The sequence below is a fragment of the Kryptolebias marmoratus genome, linkage group LG17 (assembly GCF_001649575.2).
Source record: "Kryptolebias marmoratus isolate JLee-2015 linkage group LG17, ASM164957v2, whole genome shotgun sequence".
In the NCBI taxonomy this organism is placed as follows: domain Eukaryota; kingdom Metazoa; phylum Chordata; class Actinopteri; order Cyprinodontiformes; family Rivulidae; genus Kryptolebias; species Kryptolebias marmoratus.
Genome location: NC_051446.1, coordinates 21,968,375 through 21,986,696, shown reverse-complemented (window position 1 = coordinate 21,986,696; position 18,322 = coordinate 21,968,375).

Here is an 18,322-nt window from a genome sequence, read left to right as displayed (position 1 = left end):
AAAGTTAATATAATTTATACGACAGTGATGTATTGATATTTTTTTAATGCGCTCTAAAATTTCTAAGTGAAATTCCTTATTAAAAACAGTCTAAAAACAAATAAAAAGGATCATATTTATTAATCACAGAGGATATAATTTCAGCTTTTAGAACTCGTAGGGTGTAGCTCTGTATAATAACCATCTATACAAACGTCTCAGGATGATTCCCAGGGTTTACCACTAGATGGCAGACATACTTTACAATAACATTTCACTCAATAAGTACTTGGTAAGTTTACACACAAGTCTGCACACATGGACTGGATTTATTAACTGCATATCTGTATTTTTCAGAGGTTATGATTAAATAAATTGATTTAATTGTCCTAGTTTTACCTTATATCAAAGCTCGGCGTTGTTTTAAGTGCAAATGGAAACACACAGGTAGACACAAGCGTAACGTCCATCTCCATCTCTCTCCCTCTCTTCATCTAATTACTTCTCTTATTGGTTCCATCCCGCCTCAGGCGTCCAAACGCAGGGGCGCGTCCTCTAATCAATCGTAACTTTATTACTCTGGGAACCACTTAAATATTGATGTGGGATGAGATGAAGCCTTGGAATTATTTACAGGTAGACCGGAACGCCTTTTCAGGTCCAACCTGACAGTCCCACAACGTGAAACTAGTTCATGATTAACTTTTTCTGTGGAAGTAAAACAGATGGCTTTCATGATCCATGCATCAATTCTTTTCTTAACCAGACTTAAATGTTTTATATTAAAAGGGGATTATTATTGTAGAGTTGATTGTTTAAGAGTGAAAAGGTCAAGTCAGTAAAGATTTTATTGACTGGTAGGAAAGTGGTTTTATGACTCAGTAAACGTGCACTTTTTGGCTTCAGTATCTACAACTTTCTCCGTTTTACAGCTTTTTTTGTGTAGCGTTCCCTTCATTTGTTGAGTAGAAAAATGCATTAACTCAAATTCCTACGAGAGTTTGTGAAATGAAGTCAAAAACAAAATGATCTTTTGACAAGAGACACCAAAAACAACAGCTCCACTCGGTGAAATGCTCCAACAATACATTTATTGAAATAAAATAAGAGAACAGCAATAAAGTATGTACACACACACACACACAAAGGTTGTGTGTGAGAGAATGAAAAAGAGTTGGAAGAAGTGAGAGACAACTAGTTAAAGTAGTTTAGCTGCCAAACAGATGAACACGTGGTTATTTTATGAGCGTCACAAATAGAACGCATTATTATTTTGAGGATTTTGAATGTAAAGAATGATTAAACATGACCAGTTTAGAGTATATTCTGTGTCTTGGTGTGTGTTGGAAGAGGGAGGACACTAAAAGGGTCACATGACTCAGATCTTACCCTTGATTTGTGAAGCTGATGGAGTTACAGGTATCCCAGTGTTACAACTGTATTCATATAATAAATGATAATATATGTACAGTGTGCAAGGTCTCTGTCCTCGTCCATAAATCCAGGTGACATTGGAGCTGGGATGGCATCATTTCTGTGGCTCTCGCTTATTATGCAGCCAAGGCTGCTCAGAGTTTGGCTGCACCAGGGTTTGAAATACTGAACCGCTGATTTTCTGCACCGTAGTCATGCAATATCATCCCTGCCCCAACCTTCCAGACAGCCTGAGAAGAAATACCAAGGACTAAAAGAAGAAAGTCAAGCCCTCAGTGGTTGAAAATAAACATATATGTGATGAAGAGGCACAAACATGGAGGTAATAATCCCCCCGGTATGGCTTGCTGATGTTCTTCTCCGTCTCGTTCCCGTTTTATTTTGTGAAGCTTGTTTACTTGTCCATTCCAGTCAGTCTCTTTTCGTTTTTCCTCCACACCTGACCCGTGTTCAGAATGTTCACTTGTTTACTCGTTCACCGGTTCATGTACTGTGCAGAGTACTAAGTAGGCCATGATGACTGCCAGGTGTTTTTGTATTTCATACTTTCGGTGTTCCACAAACAAACACCAGAAAGATGCATATCTATATCTGAGCTCTGTTGTTTTTGTTCTTCCTTAAACTACTGTAACTAAAAAAATAAATTAAATTAACAAAATTATGACTTTCTGGGATGTTATTGTCAAAGACGTCACACAATCTGGATGACTCAGCTCCTACCTCGCCAGAATTTAGCCTAAGATCTGTAAAAATATCAGAATATTAGCTTGTTAAGTTCAATTATCTGTGGCGGCCATCTTGAACTGGGTTGTCTCCCGATGTTAATCCGTTGTAGATCTTCATCAAATGATTACTTTCCAAAAGTTTCAGTAAAATCTGTCCAGGAGTTCAGATATTTTGCTAAAAATGCAGACAAGTGAACATAAACACTAGAAGTTACATGATCGCCCGCCTTTTATGGTGGCGAGCAATAAATATCCACTTTGGGTCTCCGAATGGCTCAAAATGAACACACTAAAAGTTGCCATATTGTTTTCGCTGTTTTTGCACAAACATGTGACAAGTTAGAAACAAAGTGTTTAATCAGTTGCTCCGTTCTCAATATGAGACGGGAAATGCAGGAAGCATGCATATATTACTTTTAATATAAAACTCATAAATTATGCATGGTGGATTTTGCATTCTATGCCCTCAAACACAGATAACGTAGCTGAAGACTGGTTTATTGCTTGTCTTTGCAAATGAGTCATTTAAACTTTAATCCTGTTGTCTTCAGCCGCCTCGTGTTGCTGCATTATCGTCTCATTTAGTTCAGAATTACAGCTTTTGTCTTTCTGATATTATAGCTTCACAGCTACTTATAGGCAAGACATCAGTTACCCCCTTTTTTTTTACCAGAACATGTTGTTTTTCATAAACAAATTAAAGGCCTAGCACTCCTTGAAGGAATTTGCATGCCACCTTTCATGCCAGAGTTTCATACTAAGATCTCATAATTAGAAACAACAGTATTAAATTCAAGCAATCTCATGTGATGAGCTTGCTTAATCTATTAGCACTTAGAGTATGTGTTGCGGATGACTGTCAGCTACTACCACATCGAGGTTTAGCTCAAAATCTTTAATGTTCGCTGAATTATATGCATTTTTCTGTGGGTTAAGGTCGATTAGCTGTGGTGCTCATCAGTTGTGGATGCACTCCCAATGATTACTTTCAGAGCTTCACTGAAATTTGTCCAGTTGTCTGTGAGATATTTTGCTAACAGACAAACAGGGTTAGCTTCAACAGGCAACGCTAAGGCTTTAAGCAAAGATGTGTTGAGCTTGAGTTGAATTGACTCCAAAAGTTAATGAGTTTAATAAAATCTATTCTGTGGTTCGGTCCAAACAAACGAACTCATGCACACACAGGCAAAAACATCCTCACCCTTTTGCCTTCAGCACCGGGTGACAAAGAAAGGCAAAAATAGCACCATATTTCTCCACGGAGAACATTTGCAGACATGTATACAGTATAAACCAGCAAACACGGTCACACACCGTACAGCTGGGGCTCCATTTCTCATCTAAATGAACGTAATCACTTTGATGGATCTGAGCTCGGGGGCTGTCCTTAAATACAGCAGCTGATCGTCTGAAATTAAACTCTCACCGATGGGCTCCTGTGACAGGTCGTCGACATCTTAGAGGTTCGGGATTAACATAAACAAATCAATTTCTCTGAGCCTTCAGACAGATCCACCCGCTTCCTGATTTAGGACAGTTGTGCCCCTGAGAGCTTATGAGTAGAGTTCAAACCTTAAGGAACGACTGATGTCAACAAAATAAAAGTCTCATAGAAAGTCCTGTAAGCAAGCTTTTTATTCATCACGTGTAAATGATCCAACTCATAAAAAGGTTCAACTTATGACCCCACTTACAGATGTTACGCAAAGAGTAGGTGGCCCACATTTAAAACCAAGATTTGCCCAGTTAAACATTATCCAAAAAAAAAAAGGCAATTAATCTAATATATTCTTGAACAAAAAAAAATGCATATCAAAGTTTTAAACTAAGCTCATCCCTTTGGACAAATAGGGTTAATTCCAACAGTTAATGTCAAGGTTTTGGGCAAAGATATCAAAAGTTGTCACTCAGGTACTACCACACCAAATTTTAGTTTAATATCTGTACATTTGACTGATTTATAGCCATTTTTCTGTTTGCTAAAAAGCAACATGCTGTGGCAGCCATCTTGAACTAGAATGATACCAAAACCCGATCATTTGTAGACGTACCACCAATAATTACTGTCTCAGCATTTCATTAAAATCTGTCCAGTGATTTATGAGATATTTTGCTAACAGACAGATGAGGTTGACTCTAATAGTTAATGATAAAGTATCTGACGTGATACATTAGCTGTCAAAGTGTATTTTGTGGATCAATCTCAGCTACTACCACACCAAACCTGGTTATAGACATTTTGAATAGAAGGGACTCTAAAAGTTACTAAAAAAAAGTTATTACATTTATAAATATAGGTGGAAACAAGAAGAGAACTTTATTAGAAATAATTTATGATTTTAAATTGTAAATCCCACAACAAAAGACAGTGAAGAATACTAACGTCTGGTTACCAATGTTCTCATCTGTTACAGCTGAAATGAATCGCAACACTTCATTAGTCCGAGCTTCACGAGCTCATATTTCTAAAAATATTTGTGCATCTTCTAATTAATGTGTCCAAAGCTTCTGTGTGATGGTTGTTTAAAGTGAATCACTTTCAGTGGAGCGATCATGCTTAGATTATGTCATTTGTTTTGTGGGAAAGAGAGCTTTATCACGAAGAGTTTCCAAATTAGGTCTGAATAAATTCATCAATCTTTAAAAAGAGTTATCTGCACATAAATATGCAAATGTCTGTTGGTGAGAGACCAGGTCTGGGGCGTTCGGTACTGGATATGTTCTGGTTTTCTGTACTAAAACTAGAGAAACTGTGTGAATGCTTACAGCTTTGTGTTGGATTGTTAAAGTTAAATCCAGCAAAGCAGTAGCTAAAAAGTCAAAATCAACAAGAACAGAGGCTAAAAGCTAAGGCTGGCTAAATGTTTACCAGGGAACACTGCAAATCGTCACTTCACCCACTTTCAAAGAGTTAGTTCAGATCTTTTGAAATGTGGTCCACCTGGAGTAGTTCTCTCTCCAGGACCGTTTTCCCCTCATGACCCGACCACAGATAAGAAGAAAATGGATTCGTGGTTACTTGTATAGTTTCATGGCAGGTCCAATGTAAGGTGAAGTGAAACCTGCGGTGGTGTTTGTCTGAAACAGTTAAAGTTTAGACTTGTTGAAGATTGCAGAAATCCCCTTTAGTCTTGGCCACACTTGGACTACCCATCAGAATTCAATTCAATTATCCCTCCAAGGCGAGTTCATTAATAGAGCTATATCTACAACAAGCATGATATTTATCGTTTGTCAGGTTTCCACAGAACCACACTTTAAAAGAGCTGAACTGCCCCTTTCACCAAATGTGGTGACACCTGTTGGCCTGGTGTGGTGGGAGGGTGAGCCGACACCCAAACGTTCAGTTCAGCTCAACGAAAAGGACAGCCAAGCACATCCCAGGCGGCGGTTTTTTTTTGTTTTAACCAAAAGATGTCAGAGAGCAGAACGGTCGGTTCAAACACCGACTCGTTCTCTTCTATTTCCGTCCCCACATCACAGGGAAACGCAGCACAGATACAACTCTCCTGCTGCTCTGAGCGACAGAATAAGGCTAGTACTGGAACAGGCAATAACAATCACCAGCACACGCTCAGGCTGCGCTTCAGGCATGTGTCTGTGCATGCTAATGTTTGTGTGCAGGGAGGGGAGGCCATCTGTCCTGGTGTATTACGTCCATCACAGGAGGGCCTTTCCATACGCCGCACGACCCTTTAACTGTTGTGACACAAAGACGGCGGGACGAAGGACGGGGCAGGACGACTGGGTTTTTATGAATAGTTTTGTTTAATGGCTTTTTTTTTTGAGAGAAAGAGAGAATGTTGTATGTTGACATTACAAGCAGGGGGGTGGTATTAACATGGAGAGAAGGGCGGAGCAGTGGTGCACAGAGATGACACGGCAGATGGCTGATTGGAGATTATCACTGTGGGAGGAAACACCAGGAAGTCAATTAGAGGAGGGGACAGTGGCACGCAGATGGTGAGAGCACCAATCAAAATTCTTCAACTCTCCGTTTCAGTGTAAAACTTTAAAAAAGTGGTTGTTAAGAATAATATATCTTATATTAGAGTATATGTTGTAAAGGACTCTCAGCTACTACCGCATCAAATCTCAGCTCAGTGAGTGTAAAGCTGACTGCGTTCGACATTTTCTGTTTGTTAAGGTCAAACGGGTGTGGCAACCATCTTGAACTTTTATTATTAACATTTATTTAACCAGATTTCTTTTTCAATGAAGGCCTGAGCCTGAACTGAACTGACTCCAGAAGTTAATCAGCTGTAGACCTACGCACAGTGATTGCTTCCTGAAAGTTTCATTAAAATCCAACCAGTGGTTCATGAGATATTTTGCTAACAGACAAATAGTTAATGCTAAAGTTTTAAGCAAAGATATTGTGCAATTAGTAGCCATTGGAGTATATGTTGTGCATACCTCTCAGCTACTACCACACCAAAATTTAGCACAGTATCTGTAAAACTGACCTAATTATAGCTATTTTTCTGTTTTAAAATGTCAGTTTTGTGGTGGCCATCTTGAATTAGGTTGGCTCCAAAAAGGTAACGTGTTTTAATAGATGATGGTAACCTTTTCAACAAAGATCTTGAGCCATCTGTTAGCGCTCAGAATATATGTTGGTGATCACCCTCAGCTACTACCACACCAAACGTTGGATCAGTTTCTGTAAAACTGAGATTTTCCATTTTTCTGGTTTTGAAGGTCATTTGGCTGTGGCAGCCATCTCGAATCAGGTTGACCCCAAAAATGAATCAGTTGTAGATGTGCATCCAATGATTACGTTGTGCAAGCTTCATGGAAATTCCTCCAGTGGATGATGAGATATTTTGCTAACAGACACAAACACACAGCGGGTGATAACAGTAAAAAAAAAACAAAGAGTTTAAACCTGTTGAGAGTTATATCGGCTATGAGATGCAGACTTACTGAAAAGTTTTAAGAGGTTATTATATCTCAAATCTCTGGGAGGTTATTTTAATAATGACTAAAGGGACACGTGTGTGCGTGTGTGCGTGCGTGTGTGTGTGTGTGTGTGTGTGTGTGTGTGTGTGTGTGTGTGTGTGTGGTAAAAACAGTGAGGCGAGCCTGGCAGATACAATTACAGAGTAAGAAATGCAAACACTGATTGTTAGATGAATCACAAACAGCAGAAAAGAAAATAGCAGTGGTCAGACAGGCCTGAAACCCTCGACCCCCCGCCTCTTCAAAAAAAAAAAAACTGTCCCTCCAGTGGGACCAGAACTTTCCTTTTCACCTCCTTTTCTCTCCGTCTACAGTTTAATGGTCTTTTTTTCCTTTTTTTGCTCCTGCTTCCATGTTTCCCTCCCAACCTGCAGGAACCTTTCAGATGTTGGTTTGCCACTCTTACCACTGCAGAATATGATCATTCTGCTCCAAATCTATTTCCAATACAAGCAGAAAGACTTCAAACTGTAGAAAACACTAAAACACTGAACTTTTAACTTAGGCCTTCGATGCACCGGGGCTCACACACACACAAAAAAATATTCTGTCAAAATTAAACACTACATTAAGAAATCCTTGAGCTGAAAAGATCATTTTAATTCATAGTAAGTTTGTAAATTTAACATAAGATCCCCTAAAATGACTTTTCACCGTGTATATTTTAGAACTGAGAATAAAAATAATTAAGATAAGTCAATGTAATCAAAACAAATCAAACTTTTTTGTACAAATATCTCATGAATCATTAGTTAAGTTTAAATGAAACTTGCAGAAGTCCACCTGATTCAATTTTAACCGCTGAACTTCCAAAACAAGATGATTCGGTCAATTTTACAGCTACTGAGCTAAAATTTTATGTTGTTCTAGCTGAGAGTCATTCGCAATAAAAACCAAGACCGACCAGATCACAGCATCTCTATAAAACACTCTTGGTTAGCTTTGCATTTTTTTGTCGTGAAAATAGTATTTCATGTCCAGCTCTCCCCATCGTTTGATTACAGCGGTGTTACTTCTCCAACTCATGATTGAACTGCCCTGAGCAACAACAAGAAGAAAAATTCGAATTGTAAAAGCTCAGTTTCCGAGGCAGGCCAATTAGTTTCAACGAGGAGGAAATAGGAGTTGTCAGTGAATGCGTGAAGGGCAGACAAAGAGGGGAAGGAAAGCAGGGACAGGAGAGGCTTTTATGCTAATGTGTCTCAGTTCTGGCCCCTTATCCTGGATTTGTTGGGTCTCGAGAAGGCAAACCTGAGAGTGAAAACCACGTGTGACCCCTGGAGAAGCACTTTGCCTGACACTTGGATGATTGACTGCTCTGCAGCAGAGGGTATGCAAATAAATTCAACTTTCCACAGTGCAAGGTGCAAATTTAACTTGGGATTAGTCCTAACCTTGCATCAAATTGGACCCATAGCTTTGGAAGCCTCAGAATAATTAAACAGACCTTTAGTAAGAAAATTGGGGTTGGCCATCAGTATCATGAAGTTAAACATCAAGAATCACTCATTATGACTCCCTACATTTATTTTATTAATATTTATATAATATTATGGTCCATATTAGTTTACATTTACTTATTAATCACATTGTTAAATCAATTCACTACAGTAGCATATATGTCGCTGAAACTGACCTGCTAAAAGCTAACATTAACACACAAACATACTGTATCCAACTTGTTATTGTATTTTTGTTTATGATGGCAGGACGTGTTACTGAATACAGTACAGCTGCAGCTGTTGGGAACATGAAACGTGTTGATGTCTGACCAGAAGGTAGTGGATGGAGCTGAACTTATATTTCCTTCCGATGGGAACACAACATGGTCTGCACCAAATTTCATGCCATTCCAACCATCAAAGTTGTATATGAACCGCTCTAATCCAACACACTCCTGGTTAGACTGAATGAATGTAGTCCCATATTCTATTTACTTTCTATTCCATCTATATGTGTGCAGAAAAGGCAGAAGGGTAGGGATGATGCGGTTAGTCATGGATGTTGTATAAAAGATGGTTGTTGCCTCTGGGGTCTAAAAGTTTGTAGATTCGCCCTCATCATGTGTTTCTTGTAGCAGGCAGGAGCCAATTTCTGTTCTCAACAAGTTGGATTCTCTGGAAATCAATGGGAATATGAGCCCAACTCTCAGTTTTCTTCACAAGCTTAATATCTTAACGTTTTCTGCATTACAGGATAATGTTAAGTTTGTAATTTAATCACTTAGAGTTAAAAACTAACATACTGAATGGGTTTTAAAGGGATAGATTTTTGAAGGGCTGTTCTGTAAAATAGCTAATAGTTGCAGTTTTCTTTACAGAACGTCAGTATTACTATACAAATTGATTTTGTTAACGTTCTTCATTGCCAACTAGTCACCACCTTAATGTAGCGTTCTTTCACACCAGTCTGACATTTGAGAAAAAGTTATTTTATAACCCTGAGAAACAATGAAAAGTCGGCCCTCGTTTTGCCAACCTTTAGCCTAGTTTTCTCCAAACTCTGTGGTCTAGGACTGATAAGGTACTAACTAATGATAACTATTTAACATCACTTCAAAAATGATTGGACAGACATGATTGTTTAGACAAAACGGGTAAAAAAAAAAAACAGATCAATTTGTAACAGTAACTAAAGTAGATCTTTTTCTTGGAATGTCAAGATGATGTTTGACTGATTGAAGCACCGCTCTTCAGCAACCTTTCCAAACCTAATTAAGACACTTACTGATAATAGCTTTCCTGATTAGATTGCTCATTATGTCCCAGGATGAGAGCTTTCACACTGGCTACAGACGAACATCACTGAAGAACACAGGATGGATGGGAGCTTAATGAAGCCTAATGTAGCCCATTTCTGTGTTTGATACTTCTTGAAAATATTGTCAACAAGTATAGGTGCCTGCTAATAATCCACAGGCAACACAACTGCCACTTGAGCAAGTGCTTGCAACTTTTTTTGTTGTCGTTGCTGTCCCCATTTCTCATATCTGCCCAGACTGAAAGACAAAGCTGCCAGACTTCCCTTCTTCTCCTCCTCCTCCTCCTCCTCCTCCTTCCCCTCTTCTTTCTTTCCACCCTCGTCTCGCCTGATCTGTCACCGAGTGTCTCCGAGCCATCACTCTGTCTGACAGACAGTCTCCGAGTCGTCAGTCACTCCGCTGCCTCTCTGCAGCCGTCAGCTCCAGCCAGCAGGGACACCCCCCTGAAACACTGCCGTCAAGCTGCAAATGAAGAGAGGCCCCTTGTCACCACATTTAAGGGGGAGCCATGAGAACGCCATGTGTAGAAATTAGAAAGTGTCTTTTCCTAATGTGGCCATTAGCATTTTTTTTTTTCAAATTATGAAGAAATGTTTTTCATAAACAGATGCAAACATTACCAAAAAACTGCTTTGGGATGAACATAAAAACCTTTCTGAATGGCTAATGCAAAACTCTGCAGAAAACAAACAAAATAAATAAATGTGACCAATTGGATTTTGGCACAACAAATAAAACCATTATTTTTCTGCTGAAACAAGCGAGAACACCCAGCCCTCTTTGGAGCTCTTTAGCTCAGACGTTCTTCTCAGTAAGAAAATCAATTAAAGTTTAAACGGGTCACAGAAAGTTGGACTTTACGTGTCAGAACTGGCATTTCGATATCTTTTATGGATTTTACACAATCACAGTTTAAGTTTTAGGATTTTTAAAGATTTTGCTACAAAATGTTTGACAGTTGATGATGTCACACATCAACTTTTGAATTGTCTATTTTACTCCCACAGGTTTTTCATACATATACAAATTAAACATCACAACATGGAGGTCTCTTTTATCACCCGGTGTGTCTCGTTGCTACAGGACCTACAGTTTTCACTCAAATCGTCCCTGAATGCAAAGATCGCACCCGAGCTTCCTCAGATTCAGTCATTTCAGCTCAAAATATTCTCTTTAAAACTGGAAGTGATGGGTCCTAACTTGCATCTCCTACATAAAACTTCACATGCTCGACCATCAGAGCGTGCTGCCGTTTTAAGAAATGATTTAGTTTTCACACAGTGACTGTTTGTTTAAGCCTTATTTTCAGTCTGCCTTGGCAGTCAGGTGATCTCAAATGAGCCACTGGCAGCAGCTTTGACATTTCTTTCTTTCTTTCGTTTGTTTACACTTATGCACTTCTTGAATCTATGTGTAGTGTTTTTCGTAGTTTAGATTTTTACAAAGCTAATGTTGGAACTTTGGGCGGTGGCTGCGCTGGCACCTTCCAAATTTCTTCAAAAATGATCTACTTTGCACCCTTCCATACCCCTTTCTATTAGAGTTTTACCTTTTCTTTAACCAGGTTCTTGTATATGTAGTATTTTGGACATTTTACATTGCACTACATTTCATTTTTGTGAAGATAAAGTTTATTTTAACCGTCATATCAGTGCTTCTTTCCTTACTTCCTCCAAGCAAAAATACATAATCATAGAAAAACCTTTTATTTCTCTATAAGTAATTGCAAAATGAATTTTTACACGTTTATTTCATTTATAAACTTCATGTATATCTGCAGTTTTCTTTCCCCAATTGCACCTTGAAAGCCAAAATAATGTATCTGTAGCATAGTCAGCAAAATCAGAAGTCAGAGTGTTTTTGATAAGACATGAAGGCGTTAAAACAAAAGAACAAACAGCAATAAAAAAGACTTTGAAATACACCACTAGAATAATATAAAAATAGAACAGCACAGTAAACATCAAAGTACTTTTGTAGAGCACTGCAAAATCTTTTTATTATGGAGGGTTGTGACGTTACACGACAAGGGGAGCTAAAAGTGTGGACTAGTTTTTGCTGCACAAGCAAGCACAAGTTTTTATATGACTAAGGATTTTAATTTTGCTTTACTTTTAAATGTTCTGTAGGTCCCACTGTAAAGTTTTTATTTATCTGGAAAACCTGCATTTAGTCTGAAGAGGTCTGATGGAGATGTGAATTAATAAATGTATTTTCCTTTCTAAGCATGACATCCAGCCGTCTGACACATGGAAAAACGCAACAGTACAAGATAGATGTGTGTGCGTTTGTGAAAATAACCAGGAAGACATTTTCAACAAAGACATACCCAGCAGAGCTATCATGGGTAATAATGTGTCAGTGAAGACTGATGGTCAGAGTGTTGATGATTGTGTATAACAGTGTACAAACACGATTTTAATATACTAAACATTAACATTTCTGCCCTTTTCTTCATCATTCCCATTATGTACATACACATCAGAGAAGATACTTTTTCAATCTGCTGTGTGATCTGAATGTATCTGACAGATGTGTCAGGGGTTGGTGCTCAGGATGACTCTCAGCTACTACCACATCAAACTTTAGCTCAATATCTGTAAATTTGACTGAGTTAAGGCAATTCTTGTGTTGGCTAAGGTCAGTTAGCTGTGCTGGCCATCTTAAATAACTCGACTCCAAGTTAATTAGTGGTTTATAAGATATTTTGCCTTTGGATAATTAACACATTTAATCAGAACATACAGTAAGTTTGTTGTTGAATATATTGTGCCACCTTGACTTTTTATGCTGTTTCAGAGACATTCTATCAACATTTCGTGTTTCTATTGAACCGTTTCTGCTCCCATCTGTTGCCTCAAACTATATCTTCTTATTTATTTATTTTTGGGCAGTTTCAGCATCATCACACAAACAAAAGCACTGTTGGTTACTACTCCAGTTTGTCCTCAGTCCACAGAATCAGTTTGTATGACGACAACCATCTAAAATAAATAAATAAAAAAATCTACAAATTCTGTTGACAACTGTTTGGTGCGGGGCAATGTTTGACATGGAAACAGGAGAAGTTTCTAGTCCAAATACACTGATGCCCAAAGTGATCTTGTGTGTGTGTGTGTGTGTGTGTGTGTGTGTGTGTGTGTGTGTGTGCGCATCCACCGATGACCATGTGTGTGTTTGCCTTGTTCAGCGTGTGGGTGGAAAGGAGGGTGTGTTGTGCTGTTAGGGATGATGAACTGCAGCTTGAATGTTTATTAGGCTTTGGCTGTAATGAAGAGTCAAACCCTCCCCGATGAAAACATAATTAAATCAGTTATTATCATCTAAATTCACCAGTGAATAAAATAACCATTAAATTAATTCCATATGGTTTTATGCAAGTAAATTTATTTAAAAGACTTTAATATGATGGTGAGAATAGTTTTTTTTTTTACTTTGGTTCATTTGCAAAGATTTAAAAAAAAATAGAACCACTGGACGAATTTATTGATAACTTACTAAAAGTAATTATTGGATGTAAACCCTATTTAATATGGCTGCCACACTGATCTTATAAAAAACACAAAAATAGCTATAAATCAGCCATATTCTGTTTGTTTTTGTCACAGATAATGACTTAAAATCTGGTAAAAGCTGAGACTGATCCCAAGACATTCTGAGTGGTAACAGACTGAACAAGATGTTTGAATTTTAATAAAACTTTCAGGAAATAATCACAGACTGTACATCTTGGGTAACTTTGGAGCCAACCCAGTTCAAGATGGCCACCACAACCAACTGACCAAAATAAAGCACAAAAATGGCTTTCATGGCTGTGACATTTCACAACATCCCATGAGAACAAGCAAAATGTTGTTTTAAAGGTTTGACTGAAACGCCATCTTTTCTCAGTTAGAAAAGTTTGAAATAAAAGGAGGCAGACAGTATGCATTTCTTCAAAGATTTCCAGGGCTTTAATTATTGTTTATGCTTTTTATTATTATTATTTGTTGTGTTGTCCGTTTTCTACCTACATTATTTGCACCATGTTTTGTTTTGCGTCAGCCAAATTAAAGTTCAGAAGCCCCCAGTTGTCAAGTCAAATATTTATTTAAAAAAGAAAATCCCATTTTAGGTTAATAATTCCGGCTGATAATAAATACCTGTAATTATTGTATGAGAGGAGCAAACCCAATTGTAAGTGCATGTATTAAACTTAGTTTGTCTTAGCCTTGTGTGGAGGGTGTTTCAGCAACCAAGGCATCCCAGCATCTGTCTCCTTGCTGCATCTTTCCACAGATCTCAGACTGACACTGAAGCCAGCTGTTACAGCACAGTCTTGTGTGATTAAGACTAGAAGAAAAGTGAGATAGCATTTCCTGGGTGAGATGTCTGTCAGTTCTCATGGGACCAACACAATCCTTTAATCACCCCACAACCATCCGCAATTTCACCATCCTTTTCCAGACACCCAGAACAACCAGATTTCACATTTCCTTCATTTTCTCTCATCTTTCTGAGTCTTGTCCTGCAGCTCTTTCCTCTAATGACCTTCACTTTTCTTCCCCATCTTTTTGCCCCCTCTCCATTTATTACTTATTGACCATTTATGTGTCTCTACCTGTTTCTCTCACCCTCTGTGGTATCTATAAAGATGAATGTGACCCTAAGAAAACATGATGCCTATTATCCAGTGTAAGTCAATATGTTATCGTGTAACAAGAACGGATCTTCTATCAGATGGAGATAAAGTTGGACACAAACAAGGAAGAGAATAGTGTGTCTGTAACCACAACAAAATAAGGATATAATATTTAATATACAGCTCATGATAGATGAGACCAATGCATTAATTAATTCTGTCTCTTCAATGGACAGATAAGGAGTACTGCTTGGATTTTAATTTATTATTACCAATAACATAATAACCACAAACTATACCATCAAGAAGGAGATAACCAAATCAAAATAGTTTCTGTAGCCACGTTGTAAGCAGCCTATCACAAACACACATAAGTGATCTTATTTTGCAAATGCTTCTGAAAATTGTCCAAGATAATAGTTTGAGTGGAAGGACAGGATTCCCAATGTATGTTTAATAAAGATAAAACAAGGACCTGGTGTGTGAGGAGATGCAGATGATAAAACTAACAGAAACAAATAAGGAAACCAAGACAAGAAACGATGGAACAAAGATCATGACAGTACCCCTCCTTCAGGTAACAACTCTAGATGTTTCCAAACAAACTAAAACTAATTTCTTGTGTACCTGAGTACCCTGAGTGAATGCTGCCTCCAGGACTGACGGAGCAGAGGCCCCTCAGAGTCAGCTAGGGCAAACCTTAGATTAGCTAGTTGGCTCTGACCTAATATTTTAAAATTGCAATAAACATGTTTTTTCTTCTCTGAAAAGGTGATTTCTGTGATGTTAAGCCTGTCTCCCAGCCCGCTTTAATTGATGTTTTAAAGAAACCGTATCTTGTCATGACATCTCTTTAACTGCAGAGACTCCTGCAGACCTTTGAGGACAGTAATCAACAGAACATCATAGGAGGTAGGATTATGACACATATCCACCCATGTGGGCGCGTTGTCCATCTTTGCAGATTTGACTCTCTGTTTAATGACCCACAACTTCCTGATTGATCTTTCTAGCTGTGCAATCAATTGAACATACATCACTGCAAAATGTTTACTGCACGGTCTTTGCTTTAATAAACACTGAAAATGTCAGAGTGTGTGTAAGAAAAAAAAATGAACAGCATACAAAGTTTGTGCTTGTGTGTGTGTTTGTGTATTTTCCGCATGAGGGGCTGATTCATTCTGTTGTGACAGTAATTCTGAAGGATTGTATTGATTGGTCTTGATGGAGGCTGAGGCATCAAGTAGAAGGACACTTGTCTCTGCTCATCTTTGGCTTTCTCACTCAAGTTTTCACACACACTCAGATTCAGAAACCTGTCCGGAGGGGCCGCATCAGTGGCTAGAAACAGAAAGCAATCACATAGTTAAGTGATTACACAATGGTTTCAGCCTCCAGTCTTCAAGGCGCACTTTACCTCCTCTAAGATTCTGTGTTAACAGCTGAAAGTGGATCCAGTGGTGGCTTTTTCTGTCTATACTAGAAAACAATCTCTATTTGTAGTCTGAATGTGGTCCAACTCAGATAGGGATTTATTCCATGTCAAAATGTCTTGTTTGGATTGCTTTCTTAGAGGTTTATCTGACAGCGCTGCCTTGTAGGAATGTCTTTTTCACTGTTTCCTGGAAAAAAGGTGGAACAAATCTGATGACAAGCTTTCATACTTTGTGACATCAGTGTGTACCTGTCAAGACAACCTCAGTGTCTGACTACGATGTCTGTCCAATTCAGCTTCACTGCTCAGGTGTTGGTCCTGTTGCATCTTTGTTGGTTGAGAACTGAATGTATCACTCATCTCACGTCCCTATAATGGCTCTTTAATTGGTCCTTTAATGGAGCATTTTATTTTAGATCTAATTGATGTTTTGCAGCGTAGCCAACAGTCCTTTCTGCCTGCCAGCGAGAGCAGGCATCCTCAGGTTGTTCTCAGGTGTCTGAGCTGATTGCCTGCTCGCCTGTTTGCTCTCAATCTGTCAGCGCTGTGGCCGTGATGGCAAGTAAGGAAGTGAAATTGCGAGGGAACATTTTGAGAGTGTGTGTGTGTGTGTGTGTGTGCGCAGGCTCCTAGAGAAGGTGTCGGCGTGGCACGCCATCTTTCAGGCGGCGCCACGACAGGACCCATCTGCCAGCCAAAACAGGGGGATTGGTCTGAGCAACTCTGGCACAAACACAACTCGCCTTATGTCTCCACATTTCTTTATTAAGCCTCTTCTTCTCTGTCATTTTCCTCTTCATTCACCTGGTTATTCTTCTACTTTGCTGCCTTTATCCCTCTGTATCTTTGTTTTTGCCCCACCTTTCCTTGTATTTGTGAATGATTTTCTTTCTGCTCCTTATATGGCAAACAAATCCTCCACTTATCTCAATGTAGAAGCTGTTTTATGAACCAGCTATTGCTATATACTGACTGCACATTTGGCTTGCCTTTACTGCATCTGTCACGTCTACAGGTTATGTTGGTTTGACCCCCTACACTACTTAATTAAGGAGTCGAGGCAGGAGCTGTGGGGCTTGTAGGTTGGGGACACAAATAAATTTTCTAGAGGAAGACTGAACCCAGACCAGCTAATTGGGAGGTGATTATCATCCTTTCACTGATGGAGTGTGACTGACAGGCATTCTCATCATGTAGCTGTGCACCATTCACACAATGATGAACACAAACACAATCTTTAGACACCTCACGATTCAAAGGACTGAGATTATAAAACTATTATTGATGCATTTCTATTATCTGCAGGTATCCTGTTTGTTAATAAACATGAGGAGGCAGATGGAAAGCTTATAATGTTTATCTAAAAACACAGAAACACAGAAAAAAGTACAAATTTACATATTACCCTGGCTTATTTTACATAATTAAACACTGATTTATGCATTTTTTCTTTCTTATGCATTTTTTTGTGATTACTTCAACAATTATTTAGACATATATACTTCGGCAATTTGCAAGAGTTCGGCAACAAAAAGATGTGAAAACAGCTTTATGTTTCATCTACGGCAGCTGTGCTGGGACAAACAGCACCACGCACAGCAACTACTCTGCTGAATCTTTTAAAAACTGATTCAGAATCAGCCACATCCACAATGTGATGCATCTAAATATAGATTATAACCCCATGGCCGTCTAAATACATTAAAAAAGGGAACTAAGCCACAGTGTTCGTGGTTTGTGTAACCAAAATTTCAGGTAGACTTTTTTTTAAATAAATTGTTATAAAATGCTATGATTTATTTATATATGAAGCCTCAGATTTTATTTTGTTGTGTTTTATTGATGATCAGAATAATCAGCAAAGCTTTAAACATGACTTTGACCTTCTGGCTCACCTCTACAGCTGAAAACTACTTGTGAGCTACTGTGGCTACCTGCGTTCTGCTGAGTTTGACAATTATTTTTAATCAACTAAGAAAGGAAAAATATAATCAATAAAGACTACAGGCTTTATCTTATCATTGCTGGAATGAAAACATGTTTGGAGTTAAAAATGAGGGAGCAACAACAACTTTGTACCCCTAGTTTTGAAAATGGGGGAGCACTTCTTCCAACTGTTCCACTGAGCAGGCGCCTATAATAAACCCCCACTTATAGTAATGCCAAACAAAAGCAGATGTTTGAACTCCCCAAATGCCTAAATGGCAGAAACAACATAAACTTTTCACACAAAGAGACAGTTTCTCCTTTCCTTGTGCAGCCATGCTGAATCTGAATGTTTATTCCAATTTATAACCTTCATATGGCTCGGCAGCAGCTAAAAGTACCCGTGGCAGGCGAACCGTGCAGCTTTTAAGGCACAGGGGGTTTAACTTTCTCCATTTAGCCGCCGTGACATAATGACT